The 23,083-nt window shown below is 38.7% G+C and overlaps 1 long non-coding RNA gene across 1 annotated transcript in view; it reads left to right on the top strand.

Moving 5' to 3' along the window:
- The first annotated feature begins 19,092 nt into the window (after positions 1-19,092).
- LOC144761538 (uncharacterized) overlaps positions 19,093-23,083 on the top strand; it is a 168,814-nt gene continuing 164,823 nt past the window's right edge. Inside the window, exons 1-2 of the long non-coding RNA XR_013595772.1 lie at positions 19,093-19,206; positions 19,818-19,904. This is a non-coding gene — a long non-coding RNA (uncharacterized LOC144761538). The remainder of the gene's footprint in view (positions 19,207-19,817; positions 19,905-23,083) is intronic.

Genomic DNA, 23,083 nt, shown 5'->3' with positions numbered 1-23,083 from the left:
ATTTTGCGGAAGTGCGGCACTTCCACAAAACAGGCGGGCCGCGTCATCCATTGGCCGACGGCGGCACTGGGCAGGTAGTGCTGCCGTCGGCCAATGGCAGCATGGAAGGGGTTAAAAACTGTTTTTTTAAAAGTTGGACAACAGGATCCTACCTTTAGTCGTCTTTCTTCTTTGACTCATGTCCCTCTCTAAATATCCACTTTTCTGCAAGAGTCTGCAGCTCCCCAAATGTCGAAAGTGTGTAACAACAATCCACAATTCGATTCAAATCCCGCGTTTAAGTTAAAAAAACGACACAGATTGGCATAGCCATTTTTATTTGCAAATCAAATGCTGCAGATTAATTTGTGTTCGGAAAAAAAAAATGCATCAAAAAAAAACCCCGAAAATCTAAAACTGACAAAAAACGCAACAAAAAATCCAGGGTTGCAATCCTCTTCCCATCATTTTTCATTCCAAGGTGTCTCCGAAATCAAAAAACAAACAATAAGATGATTCAAATTCAAGTGTTTATCCAAAAAAGAGCTTAAAAAATACTCCAAAATGCCTAAAAGTTTTGTAATGGCGAATAATCCCATCAGCGTAGTCCAAAAATCCACATGGTTAATAAAAGGTTGGAATGCCGAAAAAAAGTTTTGAAAAAACATTACTTCTATTACACTGTGGTTTAAAAAATATAGAAATTCTTCCCAATAGAGTTTCCTTTTTTTAAACCAACAGTATGACATTTACAAACAAAAACACTGTTGTGAGCGTACAACTGCTACCTGTATAGGAATTATATTGGTGTTAAAAACTACATACATACATCTATCTAACTACCTCCTTCAACTCTCCTTTCAATAAAGTAATGCTACCACAATGTCTAATAAAACAGTAAAGTTTCACTTACCTGACCTCAGCTCTTCCTTGAATCAGATCTAGACCGTGATGCTCCACCAACTGTAGAAACATACGCTCAACCACGTACTTCATCTGAAAAAGTAAAAACAAAAAAAGGTCAATTTCAGACATTGAATAAAATTGGAAACCATGGGAAAAGGGTTTTTTTCATAAATTATTTTACAAATATATGTATGTGTAGTAAAAAAATTAGAGTGTTAATTTTCCATTTTGTTTAAAAAAAGATTATTAAAAATAAATACTTTAATGTGTCCTATTTATTGTCAAGTCAAGAATAACTTTATTCAGTTAAAGAAATTGACCATAAAAGGATAACGTACAGAAAAAAAGAAAGGAATAACTTTTGCATATTAAATTTGTTCATCAATACATCATATGACTCAAATACTACGTAGTGAGTTTTTTCCCTATTTTAAAAAATTCAAGGTTAAATTATTAAAAAAGGCAAACAGTCATTTCATTTACATTTCATACCGTTTCCTTATTAAAATGCAATTCTAATAAAATGTAATACTGTAGCGCAGATAACTTCAGAGGACAGGGATCGTAGGAGATTGAAACCATCCTGATAATTGCGGGGGCAACTTTTTCTTAAAAAAGGCATAAGGAAACTTTGTAAAGTATGCCAAAAAGAATTAAGTGCAGGATGCTTTGTTGTGCTACACCGTCAAAGGGGCAAGGAGTAAGGTTTTTGCACCAGCCAGCCGGTTTAGGAAAGGCAACTAAAAAGTGCAATGTGCAAAGCCGAAACCTAGTCAATAAAAATCTATGCTGCGAGTTCGTAGTAAAGGTCAAGTAAAATTGTTGTTGAAAAAGGTGCCGAGGGGGTGCAGCACTAGTTGCTGCCGGGGGTTGTCATCCTCAGCAAAATATGCATTTTTTATGATGAGTTTCATATTAGTGTTGATGCTCAATGGGTTATCGTAGTAATGCCCTAGGCCTATTTCTTTAAATTTTTATTTTACGTAGCAAAGCCATGAAATGGCCTTGGCATTATCCAGCGTCCTACAATCCTTAATGATCGCTCTTGTGAGATTTAAATCTTCTGACAACCAGACTTTGGCCCAAAGCATTAATGGGGCGATGTTAATGACATCTGAAATGAAGCCCATCCCTACCTCAAGATGACAAAATACTGATGGTGCACTTTTTGATACCTACAACAATCTTTTTAACCCCTTGGCTGTGGCGGTAATTCCACCGCAGAGCTAGGGGGAGGGGGCCGCGCGGCGCCGCCATGCTCGTGACGGAACCACTCTGTCACGAGCCTCGGGCGCGCTGTGCTTGTGACGGAGTGGTTCCGTCATGGCCCGCCCGCTCAGTAGAACGCTCAGCGCAGGCGCAAAATCGCTGACGCACAGGCGTGGTGGCGGGGCCGTGACGGAACCACTCCGTCCTTAGCACAGTCCATCAGTGGCTGGTGACGGAGTGGTTCCGTCACCAGCACCCAAAGGGTTAAAAAGTTATTTTCTAGTGTTTGCAGTTGAGTACTTTTGTAGTCTCCCCATACTCCTGCCCCATAGGTAGCAATAGACATTTTGCTTTATATAAGGTGATCAGTTCCATTATTGGTTTGTGGTCTAATTTACATGCAAAGCGAAAAGGTCCTCCATGGCACGGTTCGTATTCAGCACCCGTGATGTGATAAGAGTGTCCCAGTTCAGTTTAGTATTAAAAAATTCCCCAAATAGGTAACATTAGAGACTTATCAATTGACTTGCCCTTTACATAAAATGTTCTAGATTTGGTGTGTTTTGGACCGCAGACCATAACATAAGATATAGTGAAGTTTACTTTTAGGTCAGGGCTGACATAAAATCAGTAAAAGCATTCAAGGAACTCTGTAAGCTATTTGCAGTTAAAGCCATTAAAACAGCGTCGTACGCATATGACAACAACGGGACTGGGTTGCCACCAATTTTTGGAAAGTCTAATTTCTGGTCTATCAGGGCTGTTTCTAGACCATTTGTATACACGAGAAAAAGAAAGGGGTCCAATATGCTCCCCTGTTGGATTCCCTCAGTGGAAACAATAGGTCTAGTCCTCTCTCCCCCTGGACCATATCGAATGGCTACCGTAGTGAATGCATGCAGCCTACGCAGGAGGGTGAAGAGAGATTCCTCGAAGCCCATTTCACCCATCATGGACCACAGTTTCCCCCTGTTAACTGTATCAAAGGCGCTGGACAAGTCCATGAAGGCAAGGTGGATAGATCCCTTCCTAGCCTTTATGTACTTGCCCATAATCAAGGAGAAGTTGAGACACTGTTCATTTGTCCTCATGCCTCTCCTAAATCCGTATTGGGTTTGCAATATTAGCCCAGTTGAATCTGCACAGGATTCCCGTCGTGCTAAAATGACCCTCCCCATCACCTTGACTGTAGCATTGATCAAGGAGATGGGCCTATAGCAGGCCGGGTCTTCCTTATTACCCTTTTTGTATACAGGTACCACTATAGCCTCCTTCCTTGAGGTTGGGATGGGGCAATGATTGCCGCTCTAAAGACATTTGTTAGGAAGGGTGATCACAATTGCATATCGCTCTTAAAAAAATCAAGAGGTACCCCATCCGGCCCTGGAGCTTTGAGTTGTATACCTTTCATAAGGGCATCCTCAACCCCACACAGTTAGGGAAGAGCTCAAGTGGTGGGAAGTTACTGGATTTAATATGACATCTAGATTTAAGTCCTGGCCAGTGTTGCCCCTGGGGTTAAATATGTTTATAAAGTGTGATTCCCATACATGTCCTGGTATCAGTGAATCCATCCCCCTATTTATTGTCTTTTAATACAGAAAGTATTATAAATATAATTTTTATAAGTTAATCAAATTTATTTTAAAATGTCATTGAGTACATAACTACTTTTTTTATAAAATTATGTTTAAATTGTTTAAATTGTCATATACTTTGAATGTAATATTTTAATAAAACTACTGTCCCTTGTATTAAAAAAAGTCATAAACTATTTTTAAAAATACTACATTTTTAGGTTTTATTAAAATGTTTAAACTAATCTCACATTTAAATTTAAGTGTTACATATCATAGCATTTTTTTTAAAGTAGTACATGTTAAAAATAATGAACACCTGGGTATTAAAATAAATACTCAAGTATTAATAGACTTCCCCACCCACAACTCCTCTTTCCCTGGCATCCCGTGCCAGAGAAAATGTGTCAAAACCTTAAAAATATTAATAATTATAATGGGAGTGTAAATCAAATGGTAATAAATGTTACAAAGTAATACCTGGGTATTACAAAAAAATACCCAAGTATAAATACAATTATCCACACATAACCCATATGTTCCTGGCATTCCACATCCCATAAAAAATGTAATTATATAATAATTTTTTAATAACTAACATATTAATTTAAAAAAAAATACACAAATATTAAAATAATACCCGAGTATTAATACACACCCCAACCCTCAACCCCAAATACCCTAGCAACCTGTGCCAGTGGATGGGTGTAACTCCCAATTATATTTAATTTTTTATTTTTAAATATTTTGATAACTTATAAAATTATTGAAAACACTACACTACACTACACAATATTAATAAAAATAATTACATAATGAATACATTCCGACCCAAAAGATGGGTGCCGATCCCTCATAAAAATAAAATAAAATATTTTAAATTGAACAAATATATTTTTTAACTCTACTTTAAAATTAAAACACTTACACACAAAATTAAAGACTTAAAAAAATAGTACATAGAAAAATAAAAAACGTACCTTAAAAATAGCATGTAAAGGCATGCAATTCAAATGCACATGACGTTGTAATGGCATACGTTGTAATGGCTTGCGTTGTAGTGGCACTAACGATGTAATATATAGATCAAAGTAGGGGGTTACTAGGAGCTAGTTGTGGTCTAGTGCCTGTGCTCCATGTAGTAACATAGAACCAAACAATGGGTCACTGTTCCTATATGGACACTTGTGTTGTCCACAAACAGAGAGAAAGGAGACTAGGAGATCTATTAGGATGGCGGTCGGACTACAAGATGGCCTAAGCTCAAATAGCAACCGCTCCTGTTGTGACCTATGTAAAGAAAGGAATAAAACACAAACGATACACAGACATAGACATGAAAACTAAATTATTATATGTCTCTTAGTGGCGAGATAATTGATAGCATCTCCACCCAGTTATGTGCTCTCTTGCCAGGCATGAGTGAGTTGCTGTAGGCCTTAGTAGGGTGGGAAAAAAGGGTGCCAAAACACACGCACATATATATAGAGTGCACGTAAAGGACTCAGGATTGGAGTTCACATTTGATTACATTGTCATAAGTAATGGCATTTCAACTCAAAATCTGTTCTCTCATGCCAAGGAGGAGAGAGGTACTCTCTGCACATCAGTAGGTTGTGGCATAGGGCGCCAACACATTAGCATTAAACGCACGATTAAGGCTCGCATTCGTTCAGATCAGGCAAAAAACATGACCCCTGTAGCATTAGATTCAAAACATACATTTCATGCGCTCTTACCTAATTATTGATTTTTGATCACTCCATAGGCTATAGCATGTTCGTCCGCACTGTAACAGACTGTGGTTTACAGTGGGGGGAGAAAAAACAAGCGGTATAGGAGCGGGTGGGTGGGAGGCGGGTTTTGTGATAGCCGTGAGAGCAAGCCTGATAACAATTGTAGGAAAACTAGAGATATAGCACTTACTGTTGCCGTTGGGTGCAGTGTGCTCTGACACTTACCCCTGACATGCGTTCCTGCATGTTAGATTGTGCATGTAGCAGTCTCCCTGATATAGCGGGGTGCCTAATCTCCGGTTGCCTGTTTTTCGGTGGGTGTGTTCATACGTTGTGGTGCACGGGCTCCATCTTAGAGTGGTGAAACGTCCTTGTTGTGAGCGAATATTAAAAAAGTCTTGTTTCTCCAAAGGAGATATGTGAATGAAGAAACATAGCAATTAAGTAGTGTAACAGCTCACAGTGGTATCTGGGGTCAGAGTATTTATGTGTTTGAAGATCATATTAGGGTATGCGAAGTAGGGAGGCGGAGGGTAACTGCTAAGTCCCGCCGTTACTAGATGGACAGTAGAGTGGAAAGAATGTCTAGATGTTAAGATATTAAGACATCTGGAGGAGCTCTGGCTAGTATGTGACTACTACTAAGAGTCTAAATGGAGCCAGAAAGGTAGGTGACTAGTGTTATTCAAGGGGATTGTCGCAGGGGCACAATCAATGTGGTCATAATTCTGTCCACAGAATGTCATCGTTGAGTCACCTCTTGTGTGTCTGGAGGTGGAGCACCCACCTCTGTTCACGTCTCAGTAGAGCAATGTTGCTCCAAGTCATCGGAAGAGTGCTTTTTTCGATGAAGTGGTTACACTAAAGATGTAATGCCTGAGTTGTGAAGGCATTACGATGTAATGCCCGCGTTGTTATGGATGTTTCCCGAAAAGCAGCTTTAAAACACTAACTTATACTTCTGCACTCTAGACAAAACCTATTAGAAAATTACAACACAATATGCCCCCCGGCCCTGACCCTGTTTTCAGCAAAGGCGCTTCACTATATTAAATAATCCTCCAAATCGATCATACATATAAGTATGACCTTCCGTACCACTGGTACAGGGGAACAGAATGTCTACATAACTGTGGGCTTAACCATCTGCGTTTGAGAAAAGGACTGGAAGCCTAGTTGCTCGGTTAGACCTTCATGACAATTCCATGTAGCTGGGGGGGGTAAAAATGAAAAATGTAAGTTCACAGTAAGTTTTCATTGATTGAACTTTAGTCTCTCATATCATAATGTCAGTCAGTGATGTAAATTAGCCAAATGTTGATGTGTAGATCATTATAAAACTATTAAAAAAGTCTGAACATATATATGACTTTTCTGTGCAAAGACTTGAAGCACTGCAAAGTTAGCGAGTTTGGTAGTTTATAAACATGAAGTCAGATGGATGTGATATCTAGCAGTGCCAACAGCATGGTTATAATCAGGTATCGGCCATGATGACAACATAATTGTATTACTGAACCGCTCATGCCTAAACCATGCGTGGCTTAACAACGCAGTTGCAACTCTGACTGTTTCATCATTACACAGCATGCAAGTCATTGTGCAACAGGAATGTGTGGTAACATCGCAGTCATGGCAGTGATGAATTGTAAAGGCACGGCATGGTTTTCACTTCTTGGTACAGGATGTTTCCCTGACAATAGCGCACATTAAATAGCCTATAAAATTGGTTCTGAGCTCAAAACTCATTGTGGAATGACCCCTGACAGATCGATGTCAGGAGTCCGACTGGCCAACTTTTCAGTTTATGTCCATCTGGTGAGTGTGAAACATAGTCAAGATGGTGGTCAACTTATAGCTTACACTATGTATTATTAGTTCCGAAGAGTATTGCTTGCTCCATCAGTATCTCACACTCTCTCAAACCCCAATTAAGTGGCAGTGACTTTTGTGGTCTATAATGAAGCTATATACAAGGTTTTCCCAGGAGTTCCTGGATAGTTTTCACATGCTCATCGTAGAGTGAGATGTCAAAAGTCCATTGATAGTTCTGTAAAAACTAAATCTTTGGCCTCAAGTGGGCTGAATTGGAGTGCAATATTTACATTATCCAACAAAGCCTGATGCTCATTGGGAGTAACATTTACTGGGCACAATAAAAATCATTGATTTTGAGTGTTCCTCCTTAAACAGGTTAATTACATGATGAATTGGTACTCACTGTATCAAATATTGCATCTCTTAAAATGTATCATGCATTTTTTGCCTCTGAAATTTACCTCAGAAAAAGTCAAGGGGTTAATTATCTCAGGGGTCAGAATGTGGAGAAGCGTGGCTCAATGGTTAGAGCGGCAGACCCTGATGCAGAGGTCTGGCCCAGGACCAGGGTTCAATTCCTGCCTCGGCGGCTCTTGGACTCAATTTCCCCGGTCCTGATATTTCTCGCCTCAGCGCCTAGTCTAATCATGGGTCCCACTCAATAGCTTGCTTAATCTCCACAATGGCCCCAGCAGTGCTTGGATGCCTGGCTTCACCTTGGGGGTCCCCAGGAGTGGACATTTCACAGGAAAGCCAGGATGGGTTCCACAGCGGTATGAATACAGCGCTACAAGGCCTCTGGGTAGAAGTGCGCTATATAAATACAATACATTTACAATGTAGCCCTGAACTCGGAAGCAGGGTCCAAAGCCTCAGTTCTGAAGAATGAGAAACACATTTGATATGGTGGGGTGAAATCCAGACAATTGTGAGATTTCAACTTAACCTGCAGAACTGGAATCTATTGAGAGATGAAAACAACTTAAGGAAAACCATGAACCTGTTACAAATTGCCTGGTCTATTTATATTGTGTGCTGTTTTTGCCTAATGCAGTATATATATCACATCCAGTATATGTGTACCTGGAAATCTGCATTCCTTGGGCAAAAATTGTTCAAAGAGCAGGGTAAGCCGGCTGTGGTTTCGGAGCTGGCCTAAGATGGCGTGACGGCGTGGAGCTTTGACGGGTCGCCGATCCTTTAGGAGATTTGAGACCACTTCCAGCACTCGCCGAGGGATGAGATTTGAGGTATCTCTCCCTCATGATATGGTGAGTCGCTGGAACTGTTTTTATTTTCATGCTGCAGCGTTTTTGAGGATATAATGACTTCAAGAGATTTTTCAGTATTCTGAGGAGGCGGCCGCCATTTTGAATACCTAGAACATTATTCCCTCACAGTTACAACAGCCCTTCTTGAATTATTTTGCACCTTTATAATTAAAGGGAATAACAGTTCTCCCTGTTTATTAGTATCCCCCCTAATCGGTGGGCAGTCGTGCGAAGTAGATTTGTGTATGTGTGGAAGATACCAGCTTGATGTGGTGTGATTTTGTGGGACAAGTGGACAAATGTTGAATCATCATATGTGGGACCAAAATTGTAATATAAATAAATCTATTGTTGTTATAAATGAACTTTGTATATATGTTTATATCAATAAGAATTCAACAAATGATGAAAAGAGATAGATGGAAACATATTATGTTAGCCTTTGAATATGTGTAATTGTAATTTTTATATATTATTGTTTTTAGACTGCATGGAGAGACACTGATTTGTCACGATAAGCCTGAGGAAGGTGGCAAATCTACATTGGGCCACTGAAACGCGTCGCTTTGTGTTCTTTTAGCATCCAAGCAGCCCCAGGGGTCACTAAGTAAAAAAGATAATATGAAAACGTGTTGACCTTGGTTCATCTAGTTGTAAGACTTGGGGTGCCAATTTGGTGCCAATGTGATGAAATTAGGTTTTTTGTCTCCAAGATTTGTTACTGTCTTTTTGATTGTGTCATTTTAAAATTGTTTTCTTCTTCATTGATCATTTGATGTACATGTATGTTTTTAATAAATCTGTTTTTATTTGTATATTTTGAATCCAAAGAGGAGCGTATAGAATAAAACACAATAGTAAAAAATCTCTCTTTTATATTACATTTTGGTTTCGCATAAATGTTGATGATTTGGATGGTACATGTATGATAACTGAAGGTGCTTGTATGATTTAAAAGGAGTCCAAGGGGATCCTGTTTTTGACAGAAGTGCCTTTATATTTAAAGGCATCTTTTTTCAGAAGTTTCTGTAGCCTTTTTTCAACGCTTAATTTTCTTTTTGCCTATATGCAGCTGGCACACCTATTTTAGGGAAACAAACATATTTAACTCGTATTTTGTGACCTTACTTCACAGATTATGCCATTTTTTGAGGATAATTTTTTTCATTATAAATTGGAAGGCCTAAATAGCCTCATTATGTGAACTTTATTCTTTATTATCTACATGTACAGTGTCTGAATAAATTGAGGAGGTGGACCCAGCGATTTCCTGACATACTTCAGTGCACTCTACTCTTTTAGAGTTGAAACCTTCCTTTTCTCACTGTGTGCCTGACGTTGCTATTTCTGCTTTTGAAGGTTCAACTACGCACTACTCCTTAAACCCCCTTTTTCTTTTGTATGGGTAGGCGAAAGAACCTTAAACTATCTACTTCCACCAAACATACTGAGCACGCACGACTCAGACTCTACTCATAATGAAATGAAAGACATTTCTCCTCAGAAGTCTGACCATACACCAGGCACCATTCCAACACAACTTCTAAGCAAAATATCTGTGATTTCCACTAAGAGACCGAAAAAGACCCCCTGTCTCCAGTGACCTCTTTCTCAGCCTCCATGGATTTAATTCTTGAGGAAATTTGTGCCTTGAAACCCTTCATGGAAGAAACCAATAAAATGTTCCAACATCTGGATGACAAGTAGTCTTCTCTAGAATCACGTGTACTTGTTGTGGAACAAAAAACAGATTTTCTTCAATCCTCATGCTTGGGCATCTCATTTTTAGAGTCTGAGATATCTCTCCTCAAAAAGCACACAGATTATTTAGAAAATCAAAAGCGCAGGAATGACCTCCGAATTTACAGTCTGTCTGAAAATATTGAGGGTTTCAATCCAACTGCCTTTTTTCAGACATTTCTGCTAAGCTCCTGGACATATATGCTACTTCTCCATTTAATATTCAAAGGGCTCATAGACTTGGTCCCAAGATATCTGCAAAACCATGCGGAGTCATCATGTTTTTTTTTGCAATATACTGACCTCCTGCAAGTTCTGTCTGCTGTCAAATCCCCAAAACAAATTTTTTGGGAAGGTCATCGACTATTTTCCTCTCAGGATGTGGCTAAATTTACTGCAGATCGTCGAAAACAATTCTGGATCTCTGCCCTCAGTTACGATCTATTAATGCCAGATTTGGACTACTCCATCCTTGCATGTTCAAAGTCACTTATAAGGAAAAGACTACTATGTTTGAAATGCCAGCTGCTTTGCAGAAATATTTTCATCAACATGGAGCTGATGTTATGGATACCTCAAAATCTATTTGATTTATTACTTTGCTGTGCCCTGTTGACTGTTTTCTTGTCTATGTAATTCCCTAATTGTTGTTTTACTTGTATTTTTGTAATGTTTAAGTATCAAGTCGTTTTTATCTATTTTCTTTCTTATTCCTCTTATCTAGGATAACATCTTATTCATAACATTTTCTTTCCTCTTATACAGGTGTATTTTTCCACTATCCGTTTCCCATATGGTCTCCCATGTATGTTGACATTTGTATCTGTGGTTCCCCTGAGGTTAGGTAGAGTTCCAGTGCTGTCATCGTCGTCTTTTGCTGTTGCCATCCCCATCTCATCTTGTGTTTATAGGTATGTCCTTCAGTCATCATTTGTATGACTTGTACTGTCTTTTTGTTTTCTGTCTTATCTTGCCTCCATTGGTGTTCTTTTCTATAGTTTCTTCTTATCATCTTCTTCTTTATTTTTTCCACTTTATTCCTTCCTTCCTTTTGCTTCCTTACATACTGCAAATGTTTCATTTCTTTCACTTTTCTTCCTCATATTTATCATATTCTAACTTTACTCTTGCTCTCGTAAGCACACTGTTTATTCATGCAATCATCAGTGAGTTGCATTTCGGGTTACTATCTGGAACATTAAAGGACTAAGCAATACCATTAAAAAGCAACAGGTGCTATCTCATCTTGCAAAATTAAAGACTGATATTGCTTTACTTCAAGAATCTCGGGGCATATTACCAACAACTAGCAATAATTATCGCTATGTTGGTTTAGCGGTGATATTTTTATCGCCGAGCTGCGGCGATTTGTATCGCTTAGGAACCTTGCTATTATCAAGGTTTATCTCCTAAGCGATGAAAATCGGCCGAAATGCATGAATATCGCTGAAAAGTCAGCGATATTCAGGCATTACCAAGCTAATGCTCTTAGCCATGTTATCCACCTCCCTTTGGATAACATGGCTAAGAACTGCTCAGGGGCAGGTGTCAGCTTTTGGAGATATTCGCGCTTAGCGCGAATATCTCCAAAAGTTGGTAACAGGAGATAGCGATGTTAGCGACTGTTTCCAGTCGCTAACATCTTGGCACGCCCACTTTGCATGTCATTAGTGATAAATATCACTGACATGCAAAGCGGGGCCCAAGATGGTCGCTATCTCCTACTAGCTGTCGCTAACTGGTGTTAGCGACAGCTAGGTAATAGGGAGATAATTTTATCTCCGCTTTCTTGGCTTTTAAAGCCAAAAAAGCGGAGATAAACCCCCTTGATAATATGCCCCCTCATATTTCTGATGATGAAGCTTCCAAGTTCAAGAAATGTTTTATTATAAATTTAGTATCAAAAAAAGAAAAAATTCTAAAACCCAATCCACTCAATTACTTAATAAAAATAAACAGTTGGAATATACTTATTATCAATCTAATAATGAGTCTGCCCTGAAAATTCTTATTGATACTAAACACAGTTGCAATAGATTATCCAGAGAAGCTGCCTCCCATTATTTATTGAAAAGTAGTTCTGGCTATAATGGGGGTCAAAACAAAATGGGGAAATTACTATTTATAAGTAAGAAAGGAAAGAACTAGAATAGAATCTTTCCAGGGCTCTGGTGGTACTACTATTTTTAAAGATAATTATATTTTAAATGAATTTATTTAATTCTGTAAGGATTTATATATGCCTGAAATCCATCTGGAACAATCTAATAGTTCTACTTATTTTCAATCTATGGCCTCTCCTCCTTCTCGACACATTGATGTTTATCCCTTGGGAATAGATATTTATTTAGCGGAAACTTTCCATACTATCTTGGTGATACAACGCAGCAAAGCACCCGGTCCAGATAGTTATACTATTGAGTTTTACGATCATTTTGCTAATATTCTTTTACCTAATCCCTTACTTTTATTTACATTTTTCCCGATAATGGATCATCTAAGGGCACATTTCAAGAAGTCTTGATATGCTTAATCCCAAAGGAAGATAAGGATCACTCTCTATGTAAGAATTATCGACCCATCTCCCTAGTTAATACTGACTACAAGATCTTCGCAAAGATTTTTGCACTTCGTATTGATCCTGTTTTACCTGATCTGATTGGCCCTGAACAATCCAGCTTCTTTAAAGGAAGACTAGCCTCTGACAATTCTCGGGTCTTCTTCAATGTCTTAAGCAAAGCCTAATCCTTAGATTATCTTAATGCTGCTATTGCTTTGGCTGCAGAAAAGGCCTTTGATAGGATTGGTTTGGATTTTATGTTCCATACATTAAAATGGGTGGGCTTTCCTCCTAAGTTGATTGCTTTCAATAATTTTTAAACTCTGGCCCTAAAGCTTCAAAATGTGTTAACGGTAAAACTTCTGATTACTTCCCTTTGCTTAGAGGGGTTTGGCAACGGTGTCCCTCATCACCATTGTTATTTGTCATAGCGTTAGAACCCTTTTTAACTAAGATTAAACAAGGTGATCTGATTTCAGGATTTCATTTTGTTATGCATCAAGTCAAAATGTCGGTATACGCTGATGACATTCTTTTATGCTGTTCTAACCCTGCTACTTCTCTCTCCCATTTTCCTTAACAAGCAGCCTCCTTTCCTCAACTCTCAGGCTACCTTCTTAATACTGACAAATTTGAAGTCTTGCCTTTAAATATTCTATGTCAAAAATATTTCTTTGTTCATTCTGGTTTTTCATGGCAATCATCTAAAATACCATATTTGGGCTTGTGGTTTGCCCTGTTAATACCTGTAACACTAAAATTAAATCTTGATTATATCAACCAAAACATTGAATGATGCCATTACACGTTGGCACCCCCTTTTTCTCTCCTGGTGGTGTTGATTGGATTCAATTGAAATGATGCTCTCTTCCAATACATATTCCCGGATATTACTTCAAGAAAATTGATGCTAATTTACCAAAATTTTTATGGAAAGGTAAGCCCCCACGTATAGCTCTATATTCTTTAAAAAAGGATAGACCGAATGGAGGTCTTAGCTTTCCTGATTTTAAAACTTATCCCTCTGCTTTCTCTCTAAAACAAGCTGCTCATTGGCTCTCTATGGAACTCCTTACACATCCGCCATTATGGTTAGAAATAGAGAAAAATGTTATTGCCCCTTTCAATACCAGTAAAGAAGGGGGGTAACCCAATAAACCCTTGCAAGCTTGGGCAGATAATATATCAAAAACAGATTGCCAACAAGGGATTTGTTTCACACTCTAATAGGCAGCACTCAGGATTTCTACTGAAAAGAGTTATTCAATCCTAGTTGTAAACATCAGTTGCTGTATCGTATTTAAAAAGTCCAATTATTTAGGACAGCGCAAAAGTCACAATGTCAGACTACCACACTAGCCAAACAATAATGGGAAGCAACACCAAAAGATTATGTATCAAAATTATTATTATTTTGAAACAATTGTAAGGGTTATACATCAGTTATAAGAATGAAACATGAAAGATTCTAATGTACAAGGAAAACATTCATTGATCCAAAAGTACAGTAGAATACGTCCCAGCTGTTACATATAGTGCAATGACTACTACTAAATGCGCAGTAAGGCACTGAACATAAAACTAAACAATAGCAGGAGTGGACGTGAAGGTCGACGTTTTGGTTCACAAGACCATCATCAGGACAATTCGTTGGGTGTTAGCCGATGACCCTTGTAAAAGCACGATGTGAAGCCCACTATAACCAACAGTCATTGTCCTGATGATGGTCTTGTGAACAATTTTGATAAGATCGAAACATCGACCTTCACGTCCACTCCTGCTATTGTTTAGTTTTATGTTCGGTGCCTTACTGCGAATTTAGTAGTAGTCATTGCACTATAAGTAACAGCTGGGACGTATTCTACTGTACTTTTGGATCAATGAATGTTTTCCTTGTATGTTAGAATCTTTCATGTTTCATTCTTATAACTGATGTATAACCTTTACAATTGTTTCAATATAATAATAATTTTGATACATAATCTTTTGGTGTTGCTTCCCATAATTATTTGGCTAGTGTGGTAGTCTGACATTGTGACTTTTGCGTTGTCCTAATTAATTGGACTTTTTAAATACGATACAGCAACTGATGATTACAACTAGGATTGAATAATTCTTTTCAGTAGAGATCCTGAGTGCTGCCTATTAGAGTGTGAAACAAATCCCTTGTTGGCAATCTGTTTTTGATATACCTTTCGATACCAGGAAATCCTCACATTTAATACTAATATTTGATCTTTACGTTCTCCCGTCATTTCCCACTCTCGTAAACTCTTGATTCCTCTCTTACCATCATCATATCCTTTAACTAACTCCTATCAACAAGAAACCATTTGGCATAAAAAATCATTACAAATTCATAATTCCTCTATATACTGGAAAAATGTGCGTTCTAAAGGCTTACGTTGGCTATCTCAGCTTCTATTTGATGGTCAACCCCTCTCTTTTTCTGATCTCCAAACTAAATTTTCTTTACCAGCATCTCCCAGATTGCAATATAATCTTCTATGTTCCTCCCTCAATCAATATCTCCTTACTTTACAAAGATCTTCTAATTTTCCTGCAAACTACAAAAGTCTATCTTCAATATTGTACATTTCCCCCTCTGCGTCCACTATATACAAATCTTCACAAATGCCTCCAGACAGACTCAAACCTAAAATTGAATTGGCTTGGGAAAAGGATCTATCACAAAGTTGGCCAATCACTACATGGGACAAATTATGGTCTAAGCTTCACAAAACATCCCGTGCTGCGAATACTACACAAACATTTACTTCATTTATCAACAGGTACTATTGTCTCTAGTGATTCTAGCATCCTTTTTCACAAGATATGCTCTCTACTTATTGGTCCTGCCCCCGTCCATCTGCCAACTTGCAAAGGCATTATTGGTTTCCATTGATAAAACGATCTTAGATTTTAAAACACACACACAGTGAATTTGAAAACAACCATAGTTACAAGAGATATAAAAAACTTTAAAATTGAGACTGTGTACCCTTATTTGAAGGAAGATTTCTTTAAGAACAATAATCCTAGCACATTGAACTTGCAATACAGGGGCAGAACACAAAGAAATGTTATCACTTATTTGGATTCTTCTTCAGATTCCGACCCGGGATCTATGTGATATTACCAACAATACCAGCCTTATCCAACGTACTTTCAATACCCTAGAACCCTTCCTTTTTTAGACAGAGGACGCAGGGGGAGTGGGTTCAGAAGAGAATGGAGTGTACCACCACCACCAGCCCCAGATCAGGGAATATTCAGGACACAACGCAGAATGTACAACAGATAACTTCTGAGTGCAATCAGGGATTGAATAGTGGTAATGAACTAATCCCTATTTATAATCTTTCGAAACATTCATTGACTGAGATTGAGGAAAGTCCTTCATAAAGGTCTCTCTTTTGTTCCACTGACTTTGCAGGACCCTGTGAATACTAAAACCGAGGTCTTGCAATTTCTGCGTAAAATTAGACTCAAAATATTTTTTTCTGGACAAGATGAAAGAACTGAATTAAATATGAGTGGATTGTATAATAAGTCCACCTTTTGCCCAGACAGCACAGCAATGCCGGACGAAATTCTCCTGTTTGAGGACCAAATACTGAAGGAAATTGACGAATTTAGTTGTAAAAAAACCTTCTTCAAACCTAACTTTACTAAACAAGAGATGGCAGCATTAAAAGACCTGTCCAATAACCCCCTTACTGTAATTAAACCTACAGATAAGGAGGGTGGGATCGTTCTATGGGATACAGAGGAGTATGATAATGTCATTATTAATCAGCTACAAAATAGAGACCATTATCGCCCTATTAGTGAAAATCCGACGCCGTGGTTAAAGGCCCAAATCTTGCATTTAACAACACAAGCATTGAATGAAGGGTATATATGTAAGAAGGACTATGACTACCTGAATATGACCACACAAGAAATTCCCAATATTTATGTTTTGCTGAAAGTCCATAAAGACACAAGCCACCCCCCGGGACGACCTATTATTGCAGCATGTGGATCCTTACGGAACCACTAGCCAAATATATAGATGTTTTTTAAAACCATTTGTACCATTGACAAAGGCTTATATTAGGGACTCCATGGACTTTATTGCTAAAATTGAAGACTCAATATTCGAAAGTGACCATCACTTTCATATTGAAAGTCTATACACGAACATACCACAAGATGAGGCTTTACTAGTATTGGACACAGTGTTGGAAAGGAGACCCAGGCCACACGCAGTACCCACACATTTCATCTCAGCCTTGGTTAAGATTTGCATTAGAAACAACTTTTTTGCATTTAAAAATGAATTGTTCATCCAAGTAAAAGGCGTAGCCATGGGCTCCTGCTTTGCTCCTGAGATTGAGAACTTAGTTATGGCTACATTTGAAAGGAACTTCATTTTTCATGAGACAACACCTTTTAAGACCCAGATCGTTTGATGGAGTTGATTTATCGACAACATCTTTTTGATATGGTCAGGGACCAAAGAACAACTTTTAGCCTTTCATAATTGGCTCAACGCCCGTTCAGTTGACTTAAAATTTTCATTACATATAGTAATTTGAAAATCAACTTTTTTGATCTTTGTGTTATTCACAAGGAGGGGAGACTAGAGGTATGTCTCTACGCTAAGCCTACAGACCGCAACACCTTATTACATTTCACCAGTGGACACCCGAGCACCCTCAAAGAGAACTTACCATATGGGCAGCTCTTGAGGATCCGGCGCAATTGTACCAACAAAACGGATCATTTTGAATATGCTGAGGAATTGCAAATTACGTTATGCAATAGAGGGTACCCAGGAAGATTAGTCGGAACAGCTCTTAAGAGAGCGTGGTGTACACCGCGTGAAACTCTACTCTCCCCAAAGGAAAAACAGGATACGAACAGGATGACTTGTGTCTTGACATATAATCCCAAGGCGAATATAATCAAGCAAATTATCCTGAGGAATTGGAGATTGATTCAACAGTTTGACATCCCCAAGCCCCTATTTGCATTCCGCAATGGTAAAAACATCCAACAACACTTGGTGAAAGCAACTATGCCCACACCAGAGAAAGGTAATCTGAGAAGTATGTTAAGTCTCCCACCTGTTGTAGGACATTTTAAATGCAATGGCTGTGCAGTCTGTACACACACTGCAAATTCCAAATTTGTGATGTTGAATGAGAAGAGACATATTCAAATGAGTTTTTGGAACTGTAATACCACAAATGTGGTGTATTGCATCACATGTCCTTGTGATAAAACATATATAGGACAAACAACCCAAAATGTTAAGATGATAATTATGCAACATCAGTCAAAAATTAGGTGTAAAACGCAGGGAGCCCCGTTGGGGCAACACTATTGTGAATGTAACCACAATGAAAATGATATCAGGTGGTCTGTATTTTTGGTGGTGAAAACCCAGAGTAAAGTGAGTCTACAAATTACCTTGAACAAATTGGAGGCACAAATGATTGAAAAATATCATACTGCAAGAATAGGGTTGAATGATCGTGATGAAATATGGGCGCTAATAGGGTCGTAAATATGTGAACTGTTGTATTGATTATGATCTTTCTGATTGCCTGATTCTGCATGTAAATATGTATAAACAGTGCAATTTCAGCTGGACTATTTTACTTCACTGAAGTATTGTCTTCAAGAATTGTGTTTAGTTGAGATTTTGTATAATTAGATGTTCATTTTTTGTGGTCTCAGTCCTCATACATGTTTTTTTGAGGCTGAGCTCCTTGTACACTGTGATGTATTGTCTCTAGATTGTATGTCGACCCCTGTGCTCACCTAAATCTTTAGGTTCCGTTTTGTCACCAGCTTCAGTACTTCGTAATTTATTTGAGCGGTTTATTTTTATTTTTATTAGTTCCATTATTATTATTATTTTTATTGTTGATAGGCAATCGTGCCCTTTGTGAGTGGGGCACAGAGGTACTTGAGTTTTATCTCCCGATGTTCCCCATAGTTTATTTGTTCCCCCTTTTTTTCACCATATGGGCTGATCATTTAAATCTCTGAATTTGTATTTATTATTCTGATTGTTAATGTTTTGTTCAAGACACCTCAACACGATTGCATATTGAGGAATTTGGTACATGTCCGTGTAGTTGGCTATGGAAGGTGTTTATTGTGGCACTGCTTTGACATCATGGAATGACCTGCCTTTTCTATACCGTTTCTTAACTGAGAAAAGAGAGACTGCATTGAGGGCAGTAAGTCCGCTCTCTAGCTTCAGAGTTGGACGCACGTACGTCCAGGTCACGTGGTATGCGGTCCGTTGAACTTAATGGATGCTGTCACAGTGCTTGGACGCTGGTGAACCGCCGTGGTGTAGGGAGACTTTGCGGAGTGATGAAGTAATCTATGGAGAATTGGTACTGAAGGTGAGAACTGTAGGCTTGAGGTGATTCACTTCGGTGATTTGGGCAAATGGGAGTTGCTCAGCCGTGACGCTGTTTGCATGTTGGACCTGATGCCTATCTATCTGGCTGTTGTTTCATTTTCAGTTGGGTTATCGTGGTATTTGTTACGTTTGGAAGCTGTTCAAGATTATGTATTTCAGAGGTGTTTTTTATGATTGTCGTTGGTTTTGATAGTGCACTTATAGAGCTTGTGCTTTTTCAGATCCCTTACATACGAGATGTTTGTAGCATTCTTGTTTTCCCTCTTTAAAATCTGTTTGACCCCAGGAGGTCATACGAAGGGTTCAGCCGGACTTTATTTTCATAAGTAAGTGGCCTTGCGGTTACCTGCTTCAATGATACCACAGGCTTGCACGCACATTTATGGCTGGGTGTGATTCTGTCCTTATTTCACTTCTGTGTGGACACAGGCACCCGTGTAGTCGCTACACTATTGGTTTTCGTTTAGAGCACAGTTTTGATTGTTTTTTCAGATGTAAGATTTGTTCACTTCCTTGATCTGAGTGGGAGAGACTTGGTTGTGGATGAGGGTCTGTTTATCATTGTTTTCTTTTTTCTTTTTTGATTCATAGTTAAGATTCCTTTTTTATTGGTGACTTGAGTTGTCGGTTTACACCGTTCTATATGCTGGTGACAATTTCGGGGACATTGGTGGCACAGTGAGTATGACAGGATGTTGAATGAATATACATGTTTTGTTGATATATATGCATTTTTGTAGGTTCTATATTCACCCTGTCCTGAGGAGGCCAAGATTGGTTGGAAGGCCGAAACGCGACCGCGTCGGCACTTTCCATACCGAGGAGTCCGATCTAATTTTTTAAATCAAAGTGAATTTTATGCATTGACACAGTCTGTATATTTGGGTTCTATATCTTTTTGGAACCGATTGTGTCAGACTACCTCCATGTGTACTTCCTAGAATATATAGGAGTGCACTTAGCTTTAATAATTTTTTCTGGGTGCTAAAAGAATTCTTATGATTTTGTGTTTTTTATATGAACCCTATTCATTTGTCTCTCGTTGTTGTATATACTTGTGTACATATGTATGTATATATATTTGTGTATATTTGAAATCTATGCAAATCTAGCAGATAATAATTTTTTGTGATTACGATAAATAAAATAGGTAATCACGTCTTCATGTTCTTGTGATGGTATTTATAGTCACAGTGTAGTAAATGATTGGACAGTGTTCCTAATAGAGGAGAATTAATAGTCTCCTATTATTTAATTCTTTAGATATCTTTTCCTCCTTTTCCATTTCCTTATTTTGTATGCATCTGCCAACTTAAAGCACATGTTGTTTGAGTGTTCCCCAATCCACTAATTTTGGCAGTTGGTCTTGTCACAATTTTCAAAGTTCAAGTCCCTTTTTCCTTAACAAATATATTCCTAGGTATTCTATCTCCCCAATGGCCCCGGAATGTTAAAAGTTTAGATTTATTGTTAGCTATTGCTTTTCATTTAATAACCTCAAATTGGAAGCAGGTAGATAAAGTCACTTTTAGATCCTGGTGGAACGCTGTCTGTTTTCATCATCGACTAGATACTAATTATGTCGCCCCTATATCTCTAACAATTAAAAGAGATTTTCTATGGCTCCCATTAACAACCTGTTTATCTTTGTCTGCCTCTTCTAATGTTAAAATTATGAACGTATCAGATGAAGTACGGAAACCACCTTAATTTCTCCCTTTGCCTTTATACTCCTCGATTATTAATAGGTGTTTACACCCCTATGTTTGTTATCATGTTACTCAAACTCAATTATTGTATGCTTACAATGTTAAAGTATTTATCTCTCATATCTTTTACTCTTAAAGGTTATATATTAATTATTTAATGTTTCCCTTCCCTTGCCTTTCCCCTTATTGTCTATATTGTGTATTTTCTCTCTTTTTATACAGCATGATAGTCCTATCCTTACACATTATTGCTTTCTTTACAAAATGTTTATGTTGAATAGGATTTGTTCTATTCATTTTATTGCTGTTCTTTTTCTTGTTATTCTTTAATAAACTCAAACTTTTATAAAAAAAGCAGTGTACACCCTAGTTGCTCATTAAAATAAGTCCCTAGTGGTCATAATATTGTATCTGGCAGAGCAGCAGCTGCAGAATCACCACTAACACCACTGGACATTAACAGAAACAAGGAGGTATTCATCTTGTGTGCATGGTACACCACAACACTCTGCAGACATCCAGTGCTGCCTTTTAACATCATCCTTCCCGTGCTGCCGGAAACCAGTCCCAAATCCAGTATTAAGTACCCGCTCAGGCACCACAAGTAAAAGTTCTCGGACCAGAACCGGCGGTATCCGCCAATGGTATTGTGAAGCATCATGCCTTACTTTTGGAAACCTTGATGTACAATACATTGCCTAAGTCTCATCCCAGTTCACAGTGCAAGTGAGAACAGTCTTCTCCAATCCACATGAAGTTATGTTATGTTATGTTATAACAATTTGTTATGCGCACAGCGACTCCAGCAAAGGAGCATCCCGGCGCAGAGACACGGAGCAGTCATAACACAACAAGGCAGAATGCTACAAAAAAGTGCTAAAACAGAAGGGCTAAAATAGGAAGGTTTTTATGGCTCTACGAAACGACAGCAAGTCCTCTATCAGCCGAATTTCAACCGGGAGGGTGTTCCAAAGTGACGCAGCTCTCACCCTAAAGGAACGGCCTCCCATCCGGCTGAGCCTAAATCTGGGAACAACAGCAAGGGCCTGACCTTGTGATCGAAGGTTGCGGGTAGGGACATAGAAGGAGATCGAGTTGGCCAAGATCTCGGGACCTATGCCTCTAAGGATTTTAAAGGTCAGACACAGGACCTTAAAGAGGATACGCTTCCTAACCGGGAGCCAGTGCAGGGAGCGGATGACATGAGACACCGGGGAGAACTTAGGAAGTCCAACAATGGCTCTCGCCACGGCGTTCTGCACCCGCTGCAGGCGTGTTAACTCAGCCTGGTTAGCCCCCGCCAGCAGAGAGCTGGCGTAGTCCAGACGAGAGATGACGGTTGCCTGGACCACAAGCTGTCTAGTCGGGGCATCAAAAAACTTAGTGGAGTGAAATAAAGAAATGTTAAAATATCATCAGTGGGGTAGGGTGCATGATGTCCTGCCACATGCGCAAGCCCTTGGCCACACATGAAGTCCACAAGCAGAGTTGCATCTAAGGCAATGGAAAGAGAAAGTCCTCTCAACCATGGACATTCCTGGAATCCAGGGTATCAGTGGGGGTGCTGAGAGTGGAAGTACCCTTGAATCCAAAGGTAACAGTGTGTACACACATGCTCCCAGTGACGTTGCATCTTCAATGTAAGCAAACAAAGGCTAATTTTGAATTAGTAGTGAGAGTTGAACTTTGCTGTGGGCCATGTGTTCCAGCCTGATGGACGTGTACTGCATGAGACATGCTAGCCACAGAGAGAAATGTGAGGTTGACTGTACCTAGTTAATTTACTCTCAGCAGCAAATATAATATGTACATGTTCATCTTTTTATGCATATTCCTTCTGAACTACACATGTTTATTTTTATGCATTTACTCCTCATATGAAAGCGTCAGGTTCTGGAAATTGAGGGAGGGCAATTGTAAAATGCTTGGAGATCATAATAACAGAGAATGTATTAACTCTTTTAGAATGATGTCATTAGTAATTTGGAGTCCCAGACACCAAACAATGTAGGTATCAGTAACTCTTACAGTTGGCCATGCAACTAACATATAATATATAAGGCATATGAGATGTGACGAACTTTGGAAAGTAGTCGCACATTGTCAAATATATATCTATCATGCCCTATTACACTGGTGAGATGAAAC

This window comes from Lissotriton helveticus, chromosome 6, assembly GCF_964261635.1.
Source record: "Lissotriton helveticus chromosome 6, aLisHel1.1, whole genome shotgun sequence".
In the NCBI taxonomy this organism is placed as follows: Eukaryota; Metazoa; Chordata; class Amphibia; order Caudata; family Salamandridae; genus Lissotriton; species Lissotriton helveticus.
This window is presented reverse-complemented; position numbering and strand designations above follow the sequence as displayed.